This window comes from Dipodomys merriami, unplaced genomic scaffold (assembly GCF_024711535.1).
Source record: "Dipodomys merriami isolate MVZ:Mamm:240054 unplaced genomic scaffold, mDipMer1.0.p SCAF_120, whole genome shotgun sequence".
Lineage (NCBI taxonomy): Eukaryota > Metazoa > Chordata > Mammalia > Rodentia > Heteromyidae > Dipodomys > Dipodomys merriami.
The window spans coordinates 2639073-2656568 of record NW_027202494.1 but is presented as its reverse complement, the minus strand read 5'-3'; the positions used below and the strand labels follow the sequence as shown (position 1 = coordinate 2656568).

Genomic DNA, 17496 nt, shown 5'->3' with positions numbered 1-17496 from the left:
CTTACCCTCGCAAGTGCTAAATTGCCCTGTAAACAAAATACATCTGGTGTTTGACTCATGGAAAATATTTTTCTACGGTTGAAAAGAAATGTGTGGATAGTCTGACTCCATTAATTTCCACTGGAGTGACTCGGGACCATCTGCTCCAGCCTGTGTTGCTGGGGAGGAAGGCTCGGACACCAAGCAGGTGGCCTTAGAAATAGATGCAGTGTTGGTTGCTTGAGGCCATGGGTGGGTGCCGTGTCTCTGTGTACCCGACAGGCTATGAGATGCTTCCTTCCACAGCCCAGTCTGCACACCCTGCAGGTTTTCCAGGCTACTGGACACACAGGAACACTCTGGACCTAGGTAGACAGCCTGGTAGCCCAGGTGCCTTGCTTCCTATGACATGGTTGGGCATCATGGCCATGATGCAATGCCAGGATTCCTGTTACATTTATGTAGCCCACCGGATGGACCATTCCATGTCCCTTCAAACAGTCCTTCTGCCTCAGTTCTGGAGCATAGCTTTAAGGGTTTCAAAGAATGAAGGGCTCACCTCTCAGGGACTGTGCGATCCACTGTTTGGAGACAGGACCTTGGGACAGGTTCATAGACAATAAGATGGACCACAAAACCCTCGAGGGAGCAGGCTGGGCAGGGAAATCACATAGATTTGAGTCTAATATGTCTTTTCTTTGTCATGATCTGTGTCTTTTGCTGAGTTATTAACCTCCCTGACCTCAATGTCATCATCTTAACAGTGGGGATTTTTATTTTTTACAGCCACTGTGACAATGCTCTAGTTGTATATCAAGTCACCTGAACAGCTCCCAGTGCAAAGGAGGTGCCAGAGGGAAGGCAGCTGTGATTATGATGACCCATTTTAAGTACTGGATTCTGAGATGACCATGGATGATTGCCCTTGGTCTGCTCACCTTGTGTAATTCCTGCCCCTGAATTTAGGCAGAACCCATGAATAGGTTTGGATAGAACTCTGATGGGGTGGCCTTGTACCCAGGGGTGGGGGTAGGGGGAGGATGTGCATTCCTCATCGCCAGGGCAGATGGGATTCTTCCTCCTGGTGCCTCCCCGAGCCACCATCCTCCTCATGGGGTTGTAGACATGGCACCCTAGCCAGGTCACCTTCTACTTTCATGTATCTCCTAAAATCTAGATTCTGCATTCGAGAGAAAATGTGATTATTGCCTAACCCTGGATTTTCTGTTTAACATGATAATCTCCAATTCCACTCATTTTCCTGGAGACAACATAATTTCATTCTTCTTTATTGTCCAGCCCCATCTCTTCCCCTTCTCCTTTAGCTCCCTAGAGATGCTGCACAGACATACTGTAGAAACATGTTCAGAGATACATGACCTCTGAAGAATGATGGGGTTGGGTATGTTGGAACTGTGCCCCTATCCCATTACCTTGCTCTAGAGAGAACCCTGTGTGATGGAGAGGAAAGAATATAGGCTGTAAGCCAATTGCCAGTGGGTCACATAGTCCTGGTTACTCAGGAATGTGAAATCTGAGGACGATGATTTCAAGCCAGCCCAGGCAGAAAAAGTCTGAGAGATTCTATCTCTAATTAACCAGCATAAGTATGAGACTAGAGGTATGGCTCAAGTGGTAGAGCACAATGCACGCGTAAGCAAGCTTAGCAATAGTGCAAGGCTCTAAGTTCAAGCTCTAATATTGGCACACTAAAAATAAATGAATAATATATGTGTATATATATATTGCTTTTATGTTATTCAAATTGAAGTGTCACTATTAACTGACATGGACAGTAGGTACTTTCCCTGAGCCTCAAGTTTCCTCACCTGGAAACACATCAAAGCATGGTTGTGAGTATGTGAGATAGGTACAGGCATGCAGCTCAGACCTGGCCCATGGAAGACATTCTGGGTATATTGGTGGTATTCCTTTTACATTCTTTGTGGTTCTTAAAGCAGGCAGTTCTATGGCAAAAAGAGACCAGATGCAGTAGAGTGTGAATGACAGATGAAGAAAGAAGCCAGACTGTGGGACCAGTATATAAAGACCCAAGCTGATGTTCCAGGATGCCTAGACAGAGGACCTGGTCGGGCCCACACTTCTTGGTGCCTTGTTGGGCAGGATTCCCCTTCCCAATAGAGCATGTTATCACCACGGGGACCATTTCTGCATTCATCCACAGCTCCTGATTAGGAGCTCATGAATATTCAAATACTCATCTCCCCTTATTTGCCTGACTATTAGCATTCTGTCTCTAGGCTTATTTTTGTGATTTTTCTCTGTTGCACATTTGCTCAGTGATTCACGCTTCATCGTCTGATGTGACCGGCTTCTAGACAATTACAACTATTCCCAGTTTTCAGAAAGCCTGAGTCTCCTTTCTTCCTTGGCTGCTAGCTTCTCCTTGTACTTTCTGCTCCCAAGGATGGGAGGGGGGTGGAACAGCATGCAGAGTGCGGCTTTGGGAACTTGCTTCTCGGCTTTTAAAATTCATATTGATAATAATAATCCAGTACATATGTCTATCACTTCAAATTGTACAAAGGGATTTTATATCATCCTGTTTTATAGTCTGGCTTTCTCCACATGCAAAACACTGGCATTCTTTTCTGAATGGGGCCATGTCTCTTTTCCTTCTGAATATTTAACGACAAGATTTGAACAAAACAGAATCTGTGTTAAAGCCCAGCTGTAGAGTTTCTCACAATGGTTCAATATAGAAAGGGATTTGTCTTTCTCTCCCTGTGCCAGTTGGATCTTGTTTTGAAGTCTGTTTAGCTCTGTGGGGAATACAGTGTGTATTAGTTTCCTACGGCTGCTGTAACAAATTACCACAAAATTAGTGGCTTAGAACAATGAACACTTTACTTTTTCTTGTAGCTCTAGAGATCAAGAGTGTAAGATGGGAGGCCAGGACTATGTTTCTTCTGGCGACTCCAAGAGAAAATCAGCTTTTTTGTCTTTTCTAGCTTTTAAAGGCCACTTGTTATGTTCCTTGTTTTATCCCTCATCTTCAGGAGTACAGTGTCTTCAAACCTCTCTCTCTGTCTCTGTCTCTGTCTCTCTCCAATTCTTACATCTCCTACTGTCTCTAATTCTCTTGTCTTTCTCTTTATGTTGTGATTATTTTCTTTAGAAAATTCAGGGCCCCTTGCTCATATCCAGATCCTCTTACCTTGTTTATGTCTTCAAAGTCTCCTTTACCATGCATGTATGAGAGAAAATAATCTCAGAAACGTCATCTGGATATCTGTGGGTGGATACTGCCCACCACTCCACCTTTCTAGGTCAGCAGGAAAACCGACTGCTGACTGCTTGGGACTGAACCCCGATTTCCTGTTGGGAAGCAGATCTTCTGGCAGCTTTTCTTGTCCTCTGCAGGTGGGCTTATCCTAAAAGCTGCTGTGAGTTCCTTAGCTGCAGGGTCACAGAGTCCCCTGTGGATATCGGGAGGCTATGGTTAGTCATAACAAATGCCCAACTTCCTCATTAGATTCTTGTGTGCTTAAAAATAATGCCCAGTTCTATCACCTCTAAATCAGGCATTGTCACCTTCAGTTAAATCTGAGACACAAAGAAATTAAAGTGCTACAGAGCTCTTGTGTAATGTGGTTCATGAATTGCAGCTCCAGAGATGACTATAAGATGGAGACACAGTCCCCATAAGGTCTGGATAAATTCATCTTAAGCTCCCAACTGGGGACACGAGCAAAGTTAACTCCATAGATTTCCTGGACCCTGGCCATCTGCACTGTGAGCATGTCCTGTACTTGTGCAGCAGGTGTGTGCCATGCACACACTTTCACACCAGATCCCAAGCCTGGTTAGGAGGTTGGAGCAGCTGCTTTCCACATTTTACATATGAAGTAACCAGATTTTCCCCCTGACCACACATGCTTCCTGGCAGGATTTTAACCTTTAGGATTATGTCCGATTCTGGACTCCTAGTCCTATACTCCTTGTATTTTGCCAAATTAGGTCCTGGTATATAGACATTATAGCTTGCACTCTGCTACTCTGTTCTGCCTAGAGACCTGAATGAGTCTGAAAGCCAGCTGCCAATTAGAGAGCTCATTAGGATATCTCAGGCAGAGATGGGTCCTCCCAGTCACTGAGCAATGGGAACAAAGGCCTCTGAGGGCATTCCATACCTGACCAGTGCTAATTCTTCATGTATGTCCCCCTCCATCTCCACAAAAGTCAACATTTACATTGAAACTGATATTAATGCTGAAGCACAGGCAACAGCTTGGGGAGTTTTCTTTAGAACAGAAAATGTCCAATTTGCAAAGATCTGGCTCGAGCACAAATAGGTGTTGACTTCAGCTCTTCTGGGAGCTGCTGCTATGCATACCAACTGGGTACGCACTGAGACAACCCACGCTTCTAACTGGGTGTTTGTCAACAGGAGGATCCAGGGGAGGCTCGAGGAGGTCTTGAATAATGTATAAAATCCACACGTTAAGGTTGATTAAAATCCTAAGTGCATTATCCAATTCGAGCAAAAGGCTCTTGAGTTCTCTGATCGTTGAAAGTCATTGATCTTCAAGGACTTTTGTCCTCACACAACTCTGAGAACAATGAATACCAGGGCCATCAGATCCAAGGGGAGACAGGCGTAAACATAACAACTCATAAGGACAGTGCCAAGTGAACTCTTATATAACAGGAATATTACAACTGCATTTGATCCTTGTATAGCTAGGAATAAAAACATTTGCCATTTATCTCTTTAGCTGTGTTTTTCTTAGACAGAAAGCTAAAAGCGAGGAAGGAGAAATCAGCTGTCAGATTTTCAGAACCATGTTCCATGCTTCATCGTTGTTTGATTGTTAAGGTTTCTATTGTTGGGACGCTTTGACCTCTAAGAAACTTGAGCTTCTTAGAGATGTGTAGGGGTGTGCTTCCATATTAGGAAACTTCTCTCTCAGAGGCCTGATAAAGGCAGGATATCTACACTCCAGGGAGAACACTTGTGTCTTGTCTTGAACACTATGTTGATCCCAAGCATGCCTCACCATTGTATTTTAGAGTCATTGTTTTTAAGATTCTCTAAGTCATCTCATCCACAGGTTCATAGGCAGAGAGGAGTTCTGCCTCAGGAGAAATCATGTCCTATATCTCACCTGTATGTGATTTACTTGATTTTAGAAATTTTAGGCTTAAGTTTGATGTTGGAATGTGTTCAGTATTTTAGAGGTGCTACAAAGGAATGAATGTATTTTTTTAATATGAAGATGATGCAAGGTTGGAGTAAACTGAAGGGCAAACGTTAGATTATATTGTAGCCCTTTACCCTGATTTATGTGTTGAAATCCCGACCCCAATCACATATGGTGTGGGATAGTCTTCACAAAGGTAATGAAGTCAAAGTGAGGTCATTAGTCAGCCATAGTCCAAAACGACTATTGTCTTTAGAAGAGGTGACATTTAGATACAGAGACATAGGAGACATCCTGTGCAGATAAAGGTAGCAATAAAACATCATGCATCTGCTGGCCAGAGCGGGTCAGCAAACCAGCAGAAGCTGAGACACCAGACTCTGTCCCAAGCTTGGAAGGGACCAGCCCTATTGTCACCTTGATCCTGGACTTCTGGCTGCCAGAAGGGAAGCGATGCCTCTCTGTTGTCTATACCACTCAGTTTATATTACTTTGTTACAGCCTCCCTAGCAAACTGGTGAAGATTTTCTATAGCTAGGGGATTTCTGTGCTCAAGTGAAATCTGATGAGAAATCTGTTATGTAAAGCAGATAAAAGCTCTGAGTGAAGTGGGGTTTGAGAGCCTGAGGACTTAAGTGCCCTGTTCCCTTCTCCCCAGAGCAGCCCTGGGGAAGATTTCTAGAAGCTCCTAGAACTCAGTTTGAAAAATCACTGATGGCTGTAAGAATAGTAAACAATGCTGTCATAACAGTGACAACAGTTCATTTGTGGGGCACTCAGAAGAAAGGAGGGTGTGAAGGTAACATTCAGGCACCAAAGAAAAGTGCACAGTGATTGATTAATGATGTCTGTCACTGTCCTGGTAGCTGGGGTTGGGGGACTAGAGAATGATAGCTAAGAACTTTGCTCTATTACTGGACCAGTGCAACCTCCTCATTTGGCAGAGAATGAAGACTTGTAGCCAAGAAAGACTGTAATTCAGGAGACTGACTCAAAGCCAAAGACCACTTTGGAATCTGATGAGCTGGGTAGCATTTAAAGACTAGTTCTGATACATGTGAGATTTACTTCTCTGCCTTTAGGCTCACACTGTTGAGTCACTTTTAAGACTGTGTCTGTTCATTCTATAGAGCCCCCACTTCCACTGTCTTCTGTCTCTGGAGGCACCTTATTCACCTACCTTTATTCTTTTCACACCACTACCAGTTAGGACTGTTAAAACTTCTTTATGTGTCTAAAATCTCTGTACTAGACTCTTTCTGTGGTTAGGAGCATTCCTTCCCTTCCAGGAAGCACCAGATTCAGTGCAGTGGCTCTCAATCAGGGATCAGCTTGCTACCCGGGCGTGATAATAGGACATGTGTGTGGCTATTGCGGGTATGTATGCCAGTGGCATCTCATGAGTGGAGGTCAGGGATTCTGCTCAACATCTGTAGTGTACAGCTCCCATAGCGGTGTCAGTGTCAGTGGTGCCAACCACGAGTGAGCCTGATTTAGAGTTACCTGCTGTGTTCCCCAGAGTCTTACTCTTTCCTTCCCCTTCCCAGAGCACCCTCCCCAGCCCTCCTGGAAGGACGTGACCAGAAGCTCGGGCCATTCCTCTTTGGAGGACTTTTCCAGGTTCAGGGCTATGATAAAGGATATTGAAAGAGGACCCAAGACAAGCTACTCTGTGGAGTTACTGCTGGCTTTATGTTAGGAGCTCCCCTCACTGGGCCAGGGTGCAGGAAGGGTACGGCCGAAGGAGAACCTGAGGGTGGAATGGGATTGGTGACGTTTTCAGCTTGGTTCCACACAACTTCTTTCTGATTTTAGAGAAGAAAGTCATGATTTACAAAATCATAAAATTTTAGAAACAAAGGTTCCTGGAATCTCCAGGTAGGGGATACAACAGGACAGATATCTGATGGCATTGAAATTGTCTGTTTATGTGTTTGCTGCCTCTCTCACCTATTGGATATTGAAATCACGTCCCCGACTCTTGCATCAGCATCCAGCATTAGGGCTGAAGGTAGCACCAGTAGTGTGTTTTCTAAATTAATGAGTGAGTGAAGGCATCCTTTAGTTGATGCTGATGCTAAAATTACCGCTCTGTGTGTGTGTGTGTGTGTGTGTGTGTGTGTGTGTGTGTGTGTGTGTGTGTGTGTGTGTGTTGTGTATAATCATCACAGGAACTGTGTCTAAGTAAATCCTTAATAGGTGCTCAGTAAACACTTGTTGAATTAATTATTTGTTGCTGCTACTGCCTCGGTCTCTATACTTCTAACATTGAACATCAGTAACTTATTTAATTCTTACCTTGATCATGTGAGGTAGGCACTAATTTTTTGCTTTTAAAAGTGAGAATTGATTCTGGGATCAATGAGGTTTAGTAACTTTGTCAAAATCACATAGCCAAGGAGCATCAGATGAGATTGGAATCCTGGTCAGGCATTGAAATCTAAACGTACATATACTATATGCCCACTTTGGAGGTCAGCAAGGACAAATAGGGCCTATCTTGTACTCCATGGGACCACTAAGATCTTTTGCAGAGCTAAGCGTGGTGTGAAATCAGTATTCAAGAAGGGGCATGGAGAAGGGTAGTAGATGCAGAAAACTATACCTTGCTATGAGAAGGATTACTCACACCAGAACAAAGGGAAAGAGACAAGAGGAGGGGATGGCTTTATAGACAAGAGCTTTCAAGTATTTGTGAGGGGGTGTATGTGCGCACATGGGGAAGATGGGTATTAGGGATGTGGTGAATGAAGCAGTTCTGGGACAGACAGCAAAGTTCAGTGACATGGGGGCACAGAGAGTGCTGCATCTTGCCACACGCTCTGAATTTACTGTGAAACGTTTTGAGTTTGAGGCTGCTCAGAAGCATCTGGAGCGAGATACAAGAATGATAACAAAATACTTCCACTGTCACATGGTAGAAACTGTGAAAAATAACATGTTCAAAGCAAGATATAGTGCTGCCTTCAGGCATGACTGGATCCAGGGGTTCACAGAGACTCCGTGGTTCCAACCATTCATCGCCTCAGCAGACAGAGATCATGGCTGTAAGAAGCCCCAAATTTATGGTCTTATTGCTTTGAAACCTCTGGGGATGGGTGGATGAGAAAGAAAAAGAAAAGGAGAGATGGGGGAGGAGAGAGAGAGAGACAGAGAGATAGGGAGGCTCTAACCACAGCTTCCAGGGTCCGTACTCTTCACCAAAGGAACAGGGAGATGAAGTCTCTCTGCTGACAGCCCCTGCAGAATCACATGGATTGACAGGGTAGCATTTCCCAATGGCAAGCAAGAAAGTCAGGCAGAGCTATACTGAACACCCACACTAATGGACAGAGCAGTGCTCAGCAGCCATCAGTAGGATGCACATCCTCACATAGGTGTTGTTAAGAGGCAGAATCAGAAGAGAGTGGCTGAGTTATGACTGCTTTTCAGGCATCGCCCCTTTCTAAAAAGCACCTCTCTGCCTCTTCTCACTTCTCCCTAACATTCCTATGTGTCTTCAGGTCACAGGTGCTGCTGACGAGTTAAGAAGAACCACAGGAGAGGAGCCCCTGCCATCAGCACAGGTACCCGGGGTGATATGCACGAGAAGCAGCCACCCCTTTGCAGTTTTATTGCTTGTTTGGTTCACAGTTACCTGCAATATGGCATGGCTGCAGATGGAGAGAAATATGCTTCAGTGTAACACATTTACAGCAGAGGGAGAAACACCCCCCAAAACACAACTGCTCAATGTACAAATCAGGCTTTGCATTTCCCAGTCTGGGTTGCTCTCTGAATACAAAGAGACAGATGATTGTTGCAATAATGGTCAATTGAGCCATGGTCGGGCACTCAAGAGATACTTTAAACAGTTGGTCATAAATACAAAATCAGAGCATTATGATTCACGGAGAGGAAAATGAAAGCAGATGCCAATAACCAAACCAGAGGTGGAGCCTGGAGCTAGGATTCAAAGCTGGGCAAAGGTAGGCCTTTCCTACAAAGGGTTGGGATGGTGTGGTGTATGGTAGACATGAACTCCCTGTGACATGTTCTCTAGGTCTCCTCGGGAAAGATTTGTGGCCTGGTGATAGGGTTGAAAAGCAGTCTTCAGAAATTTACTCCATCTACTGAGGACCCACCATTAGGGGAACATGTGTCAGATGGAGTCAAGGTTCCCCATAGGTTCTTTGGAACCTGTGAATATGTTGCTTTTCTATGGCCAAATACTCTTTGCGTATGTGATAAAGACTTTGAGAAGGGAAGATTACCATGAATTTTCCAAGTGGGTCCTATGTCATCTCAAGGGACCTTGTACGAGGGAGGCGGGAGAGGTAGAGACAGAAAAGGACATGTGATGACAAAACAGAGGCTACAGTGATGGCTTTGAGGATGGAGGAAGGGAGTACAACCAAGCCACACAGGTAGCCTCTGGAAGCTGGAAACTCCAATAAGCCAAGTCACTCTAGGAGAGCCTAAAGCCCCATGGCACCTTCACCCTAGCCCTGTGAGACCTGTTTTGTACTTCTGGCCCCTGGACTGAGAAGGTAAGTGTTACACAACCACAGGAAATGAGCAAGAGGGATTGGAAGCCCAGCCCATCCTGACCCAAGGCAGAGCAATCTGAGAAGCAGGTCCTTTTAGCTCATGAGCTCTCTGTGCCGTGAACCAGCGTGCTTTCTGTGTCTGTGAGAGCCCAGCTTCTCCCTCTGCCCACTTCCCCCCAGCCTCTCCCAGGTGTTCCCAAGGGCACTTTTTCATAGACATGCGGATCTCTGAACTGGCTTTGTCTGTTGTGACAGTGTGTAGTTGATGGGTGACGTCCTGTGGGGGTCCAGGATAGATGGCTTGAGTGAGTCTGCATTCCCAGCACAGTGACCTTGGACACAATGCAGCCTTGCCTTCTCGAAGGCAAACGTCTTGCTAATTGCTACAGAGAAGATTAGTGATCTGGGAGAGAGGGTACCAATGAATGCTCTTGATGTATAGGATGCTGATGAAGGTAAGGACAGGGTATAAGAATCAATGGGCTTGTGGGTGGGTCTGTGCCCTAAAGAAGGCAATCTATGGAGAAAGCTTCTAGGTTGTTCTACTATTGGTACCATGGAGAGTAATATCACGGGGACGAACCTTTTCAGGCTGATTTTATACCTCCTTTTCCAATGTACCTGAATCTAGAAGGTCTACTGCTGGGCTCTGGGTTGCATCCCTGTGTCTTGAGTGCAATCCAGATATCCATTGAGCCCCAGGCTCCAAACTGGGCTTTGGTGAATCAAGAAGCTATTCCTTGGTTCCTTCTAGGTTTTATCACTAAGTTTTAGCTCTCCTGCACCAAGATGTGGGCCCTGGATCTCTTTTCCACTTCCCCAGGAGACGTATGACTGTGTTGGGGCTGAGGCATTGTGGTCACATCCTGCCATTACTAGGAGGATTCAGAGCCTGAAGCTGAGAACAGGGGTCATGTAAGGACCATATATAGAGAGAAGATGAGACGATTTTTAAATGATTGTCTGAGCTTACAAGACACATTCATGGATCTCAACTATAAATCCACCCCTACAAAGAAAATAAGCTCTTTGAGCAGTATAAAAAATGACTCATCTGCTTTTGTTCTTGGCCTCAGATAGTCTGGGCTGTCAGGAAAGCAGTTTTCAGGTGAACTACTGAAGATGCTCAGATAAGAACTGCCAACTAAAACACAAGAACACCCAAAGTTGGACCTAATTTGTAATCTGCAAATCCCAAGCATGGATTTGGCCAAACACTTCCAACTGCATTAAACTAGGTGAAGTTTTCCCGGTCAGGGTGTGTGGGTGCTGAGCCCCAGCTGTCTGCCCAGCCTCATGGTTGAAGATAAATCACTGTAGAAAATGGTTATAATGAAAACACTGACAGACCCTTCAAAGTAATGGAGCTCGAGGGTCTCCCTTTTGTTCCATTCTGTATATTATACAATTACTGCCTGGGAAATAGCCTTTGCTGTGCTCCCAAGAGGCGTATCTTGGTTTTGCACCAAGAACTGCAGTACCACAAGACACCCTCATGCCTGGTACCAAATGCAGGTTGGATGCAGTCTGGCCCAGACCCATCCTTGACAATTGGCAGCAATTTTCTATTTCACGGAGGCTGGAATCAGCCACAGATAACCACTAGCATCACCGCACCGGAGGCTGGGCAGTGCAGCCAGGTCAACCATTCTGCCAATCTGCAGTTGAGTTGTTCACGCCCCAAGAAATAGACTTTATACTCTTTTCTTGTTCAGTTAAAGGAGGTGGGCTGTGCAAAGAACAACTTCCTAAGGATACTTGTTGAGGTGGCCAGTGCAGGACCATGGGAAATGCACTCAGCACCTTTAGAGAAAGGTCTAGACCTCTGTTGCACACCTCTGTGTAGGTATAGCTAAGAGCACTGGGACACCCTGTCTCTGTCTCTCTGACTCTCTGTCTCTCTGTCTCTGTCACAGTCTCTGTCTCTGTCTGTCTCTGTCTGTCTTTGTCTCTGTCTCTCGGTCTCTCTCTGTCTCTCGGTCTCTCTCTGTCTCTCGGTCTCTCTCTGCCTCTGTCTCTCTGTCTCTGTCTCTCTGTCTCTGTCTCTCTGTCTCTCTGTCTCTCTGTCTCTCTGTCTCTGTCTCTCTCTGTCTCTCTGTCTCTCTGTCTCTCTGTCTCTCTGTCTCTGTCTCTGTCTCTCTCTCTCTCTCTCTCTCTCTCTCACACACACATCTGGCCTTTCTAAGATACTTAAATTCACCACAAGGTGGATGTCCTAGTTGTGGCAAGTAAAATGTGTCCCTGAAGAAGTGTGTGTTGTTGGGGTGTTGGGCTGTTTTGGTGGAGAAATGTCTCTGAAGCTGGATTAAGTTTTTTTGTATCATATAAACTTAAAAGTCCATTCAAAATCCAAGTACTGTGAGGTCCAGAAGGTTAACGGATAGCTCAGGATCCTTTCCTCACTTTCAGGCTGGCTTTATATCCCCTTAAGTCCTTTATAAGTGGTAGCCCTGAGAAAATCCAGCCTCACATGCCTTCAATTCCACATAGTCCTAACAAATGGAGACTTACTGAACCAACTAGGTCACCTGGTCTGCTCTGGGCCAGTTACTGTGGCTGCGAGACTGGGCCTGCCCCTCGCCCACCAGGGTGGTGATGATAAAGACTTTCTTATACATGTTTCTTCATCAGCACTTTCTGGATAGACTGCTTGACAAGCTCTTTATTATAGTTGGAGATAACCAGGTGTGTTAGGATTCTGGAAAATTAGATACAACTAGATAAAAGTCAACATTTGTAGCTTTTTTCAGTAAGCTTTTTCGTTTCTTATTGAAAAGTTAGATTCGGTCAGAACTGATCATCAACTTTTTCTTCTCCCTTTTCTTCATATATCCTGTAGACCCCATGCCTAGGGTTCTTACAGCCAGTTTGTAATACAAGGCAATGAGCACAAGAACAAAGAATGAGAGAATCTCAGAAATCCTGCCCTTCATTGACAGTGACCTATAAAATGTCACCTAGCTACCTTAAGATTTATTTGTGCCCTTTCAAAGATAATACCAGAAATTTGGAGAAAAGGTACATATATGAAAGCAACCAAAAATGGAGGGAAGGAAAGACATAGTCAAAATGTCTGTATCTCTCTTTGGATTAAAAGAATTACAGAAAGAGTAGTTATAAACCTCTGTCTTCTCCCCCAGGACTGGAAGCAAGTTGAAAGCAATAGAAGCACCTGCCACGTGCTCTGTGTCATCATCCCTGACTGGCATTGTGCCTTGGCATAATAGGTGTTTGTTGAACAAACAAAAGAATCTTTCTTTTCACCTCTTCTAATGTTGGCCAAGTCTATGCAGCTCATCAGAGCAGAGCAGTGACAGTTTCTTGGTGAATTTCCAAAGAGTGTACTAAGTACAGCACACAGTCTCAGGGGCCAAAAGACAATTGGACAGCAGAACCTGGCTGGACAGTACTGTGTTAGCAAAGCTCATACATTTCTTCCAAAGCTTTAGGAGGAAAGGAAGGTTTTCCAGATTCTTGCTTGAATATGTGATTCTCCTCAGAGGATTTTATAATGAGAAGACAAGTTTAAGATGGATAGAGGAATTCTCTACATTTTCAGGGCTGGGAAGCTTTTTTGCTACCAAGGGCATCTTGGATATTCATGACATTATTCACAGGCTGTACACAATTATCAGTACAGGTAGACAGCTGTGGGAAGCTGATGAGAAGCATAAGTGTTTGTTTTGTCATGTACCAAATGATTTTATGGGCCTTAGATGGTCTGTAGACCAGACATTTCCATTTCCCACTCCTATAAGGCCTGGCCTCAGTTCCAAGGACCAAATAATCCAATGGCAGACTTGTACATGTCAGTGATTTTCAAGATCTGTTATTGTTTGGATGAAATGTTCCCCCAAATGGCTCCTAGATTGAAGGGTTCATCTCCAGCTGGTGACACTGTATTTGTGAGGTTCTGAGAAGTTCAGAAGATGGGGCCTCATTGAAGGAGGTAGAACATCTTTTCAGGGGCTATATGTTGTTCCAGGCCCCTTTCTATTCTCTTTTCCTCTCTCCTTTCTGGCTACCAAGAGGTGAATTGTTCTATTCTGCTATGCTTCTTCCTGCAGGGATGGACTAACACCTATGAAACCATGATCTCAAATTAATCTTTCCTTCCTTAAGTGATTTATACCAGGTGATATAACATCTTATCTGAGCTTCCATTCTGAGCAGTCAGTGCAGCTTCCACCATCAAGCCCCCTTGCTGTGGCTTTCCAAAGGGAAGGCATAGGATCCTACCGGCCGTGGGTGTCTTCTGACATGGCACCCAACAGAGTGCCTGTTCACAACTAGGGTGCACCAAATAGTCAGCTGGAAATAACTCCCTGGAGACTTACCTTCCCAGTCTCCTGTGGTGAGGGAAGCAAAGTTAAGAGAACATATTCCTGAGTAATTTATTCTGTTCCCTGGCATTGATGAAAGAGATAAAAATAAATCAGTGTTTCTACTCAACTCGTTTGAAGGACAAGCTGAAATCACACCATTAAAAATTAACATCTAAAACAGATTGTACATTACTAGGGATGAGTTCAGACCTGAAGTAGGATAATTGGCCAAATGAGTCCTCAGAATGTTAGGTATGACAAATTCACTCTCATTTCCAGTGGTTAAAAAATAAAAGAAGACATATTACCTTCCTTCCAGGCCAGAAAGGTTCTTAGAAACAGCCTGCCACATCTTATCTGAATTACAAGAAGAACTCAGAAACAGGCTAAGGTCAGAATTGTGGGTCTTCTGGAGCGCCAAATTTATCAATTAGCACAGTCAAATTCATGTCAAAATTTCTAGATCAGTTTTCTCCTCAGAGCCACCTAAAGTTTAGTGGATAATAAAACCATCTGTTTAGTTTCTGATATCCTAAGCAATTCATTTGATGTCTATTGGGAGCACCCATTGATATGAGGTACAAGATGTGAGTCCATCCATCTATCCATCCATCCATCCATCCACCCATCCATCCATCCATCCATCCATCCATCCTTCCCTATCCATTAGTGGATGGCTAAGACATTTATGAGCATGGTCTTATCTATCTTACATGACAGTGTATGGCACTCTGCTGGGGCAGTGATATAGGCATGGATAAGACAGAGTCTCTAATTCAATGCATGCTGTAATGAATAGAATTTCAACCTCCACATCATTGGCATATGGGGCTGAATAGTCATTTGTTTTGAGGGTTTCCATGCACCTTGTAGGATTCTTAGTAGCATGCCTGGCCTGTATCCACTAGATTCCAGTAGTACCTCCCCACATTATTATCACAAATATTCCCAGGTATTAGCAAATGTCCCTGATTTGGAAGAGTGAGTGGTCAGTATTGCCCCTGGTTGAAAAACATTATCTTGGAGTCAGAAACCTTGCTTCTACTCTGGTTTTACTTTCTTGGTAACTGTTTAACTCATTCTTACTTTCCTTTTCCTTCTTTCCAGCACTTCTCACAGTTTCTGCCATAGAGCAGGTATGTAATCAATGTTTATAGGTTAAGCAAATGTGTAATGAATGAGGATTTGTCTTTGTAAGACCACTCTTTTCCTAAGGAATAGGCAGGCCGCTCCAAAGACCTTGAGCCTTGGTCATGAACATTGCTAAGCACACAATATAGTCAATCAAAATATGCTTCATCTAAGTATGAAAAAATCTGCTTATGGGATATTTAGCTGTGTAAGCCTGACAGATAATTGAGCGGCTGGATTTTTCAGTTTCAACAGATTGGTTTGCCATTCTGTAGCCACAATAACAGAGCAAAGTAACAATCATGTCTATGTTTAATTTTCTGAAGATTGCTGCATGGCTGAGGCTAACAATCTGGCCAATTAAATGTGGCCGATTGGCACTCCCACACGAGTATGGGGGTATTTAAAATAGCTCTCTTAAAAAGAAAAAAATCCTCCAAGCTGCAGAGAAAGTTGTAATTCTCCCAAGATTTCATATTTCAGAAGCAAGCTTGTGATGGGTAAAATTGTTCTGGATGACAGAGAAGAGACAAGCCATCCATTCTGAGTGTATTAGTGTCAAACTGAGTGTTTGTGTCTCTGTGGCCCGTGATTGTGTCTATTTGTGGAATTGGATAATTTTTTATGTTCAAGGAAATCATCGAGTTTCTACTCCCTGCAGACTAAGGTGATGGGACTCTTGACCATGGTTGGTGTCAGCCATTTAGATGGGAATATACGTGTCCCTTACTGCGCTTTCTTTACTACTTGAAGCTTATATTAGGGTGAAAGGAATGGAGGGAGGTTCCCTACCTATTCCTTCTTTGTCTTTTAGACATAGTTCATACAGTTTTGTGTGGGGGTGACTGTATTAGTTTTTTATTGCCACAATAATTACTTACTATAAGCACATTAGGGAATATATATGTAACTCCTAAAATGCAGTTAAAATAACTAAATGTTCAGAATTATTTCTTATACATATAGCTCTAAAGTATTTTTATGGTGATTAAAATCCCTGTTTTGTTCTGTGTCACATAGTTGTTTATTTTTTCTCATGAAAATATTTAGGTGTTAAATTTAGCACTAATAGGAACCAATATTTAATTACTTGCTTCTTTGTGTCAGGAATTGGGCTAAGACATTTATACGCATGGTCTCCTTTTTTTTTTTTCCTTGCAATAATTTCAGGACTTAGGTAGCACTACTATCATTTTGTAGATGAGAAAGCAGCAGCTAAGAGAATCACCCCAGGGCTTGTGGTAGCTCTACCCAATGCCAACTAGTACTCCTAAGACACTGTGGGTACAATGGAATCCTGGAATTCTGATTCAAAAAATCAAAAGTACAAGTACTAGCTTTGGAACCCCTGGCTTGCCAGCAATCAATGTGAACAGATATCGTCGGGCTTTTGTAGACTACATGTTCAGTAAGTCAACAGTGCATAGTACACCATGTATACACAACTATGTCTATGGTGCTTGTCAGGGGAGTGTGTAGTTTTTCCCATGGGCAGTACCTACTCTTCAGAGATCCTTTTCCATCAGTAATTATTAATAGGTTTTTTCATTTGTCACTTTGTTTCTCCAGGATAATTTCAAGATCACTTACAGTTTGGAGGGGAATTAGGTGAGAAAGAGTTTATATAGTAATAATATATGGGAAAAGATTAAGGAATGGACTATGTGTAAATTGTAGCCAGGGAGATTTCAGAGTGATCTAGATAGTTTTCTGTAGCTATTGCAGGAGCTCCAAATGGAAGGATCCGTAAATCATTGGTAACAGGTGCATGGTCTGCTAGGCTAGTGGTGGTAAGCTGGGCACTGAACCGACATGTGTTGTGGTAGCTCCCTAACTCTGGAGGAGTTCCAGTACATTTTGTAGAGAGGCAAACACCCCAAGAAGCTTGTTTTCTCAGTCTTGTCTTCTGAAATGATGATTTCAGTACTTTCTTCAGTTTTTCTGTGTGCTCAGCCTTATACTTAAGATGTAGTTAGTAAAGTGATAACACAAATGAAGTTTCTATTTTAGGGGAAGGACGTTGGCTCTCTATTCCTGATGTTTCCCTCATGAGAGCTAGGGGACCCAACCCCATCAGTGTGCCCCTCTGTGGGCTTCCCACCACTGGAGGAGGACAGAGAATGGAATCCTATCTAAATTAAAGAGCAATAAACTTAACATTGTCTACTCAGAAACTTGTCCCCACTCTTTCTTTCTGTAGGAGTGAGCTGCCCACCAAAAGCATAATTCCTCTCATGGTTTCCAGGCCCTGAACACTCTTCATGAGCCCACATGCTGGGATGCTGTGCAGGTTCATCCTTACCACTGCACGTGGATGGGCCCGTTGCGCTGACAGATTAGCTAAGATTTGGGTCTGCTTTCACTGTC

At 43.8% G+C, this 17496-nt stretch overlaps 1 long non-coding RNA gene across 2 annotated transcripts in view; it reads left to right on the top strand.

Moving 5' to 3' along the window:
- LOC138823493 (uncharacterized) overlaps positions 1–17261 on the top strand; it is a 73592-nt gene extending 56331 nt beyond the window's left edge. For both annotated transcript variants that reach the window (XR_011370839.1, XR_011370838.1), the window contains exons 2-4: positions 8648–8710; positions 15106–15134; positions 17140–17261. This is a non-coding gene — a long non-coding RNA (uncharacterized lncRNA). The remainder of the gene's footprint in view (positions 1–8647; positions 8711–15105; positions 15135–17139) is intronic.
- Positions 17262–17496: the final 235 nt, after the last annotated feature.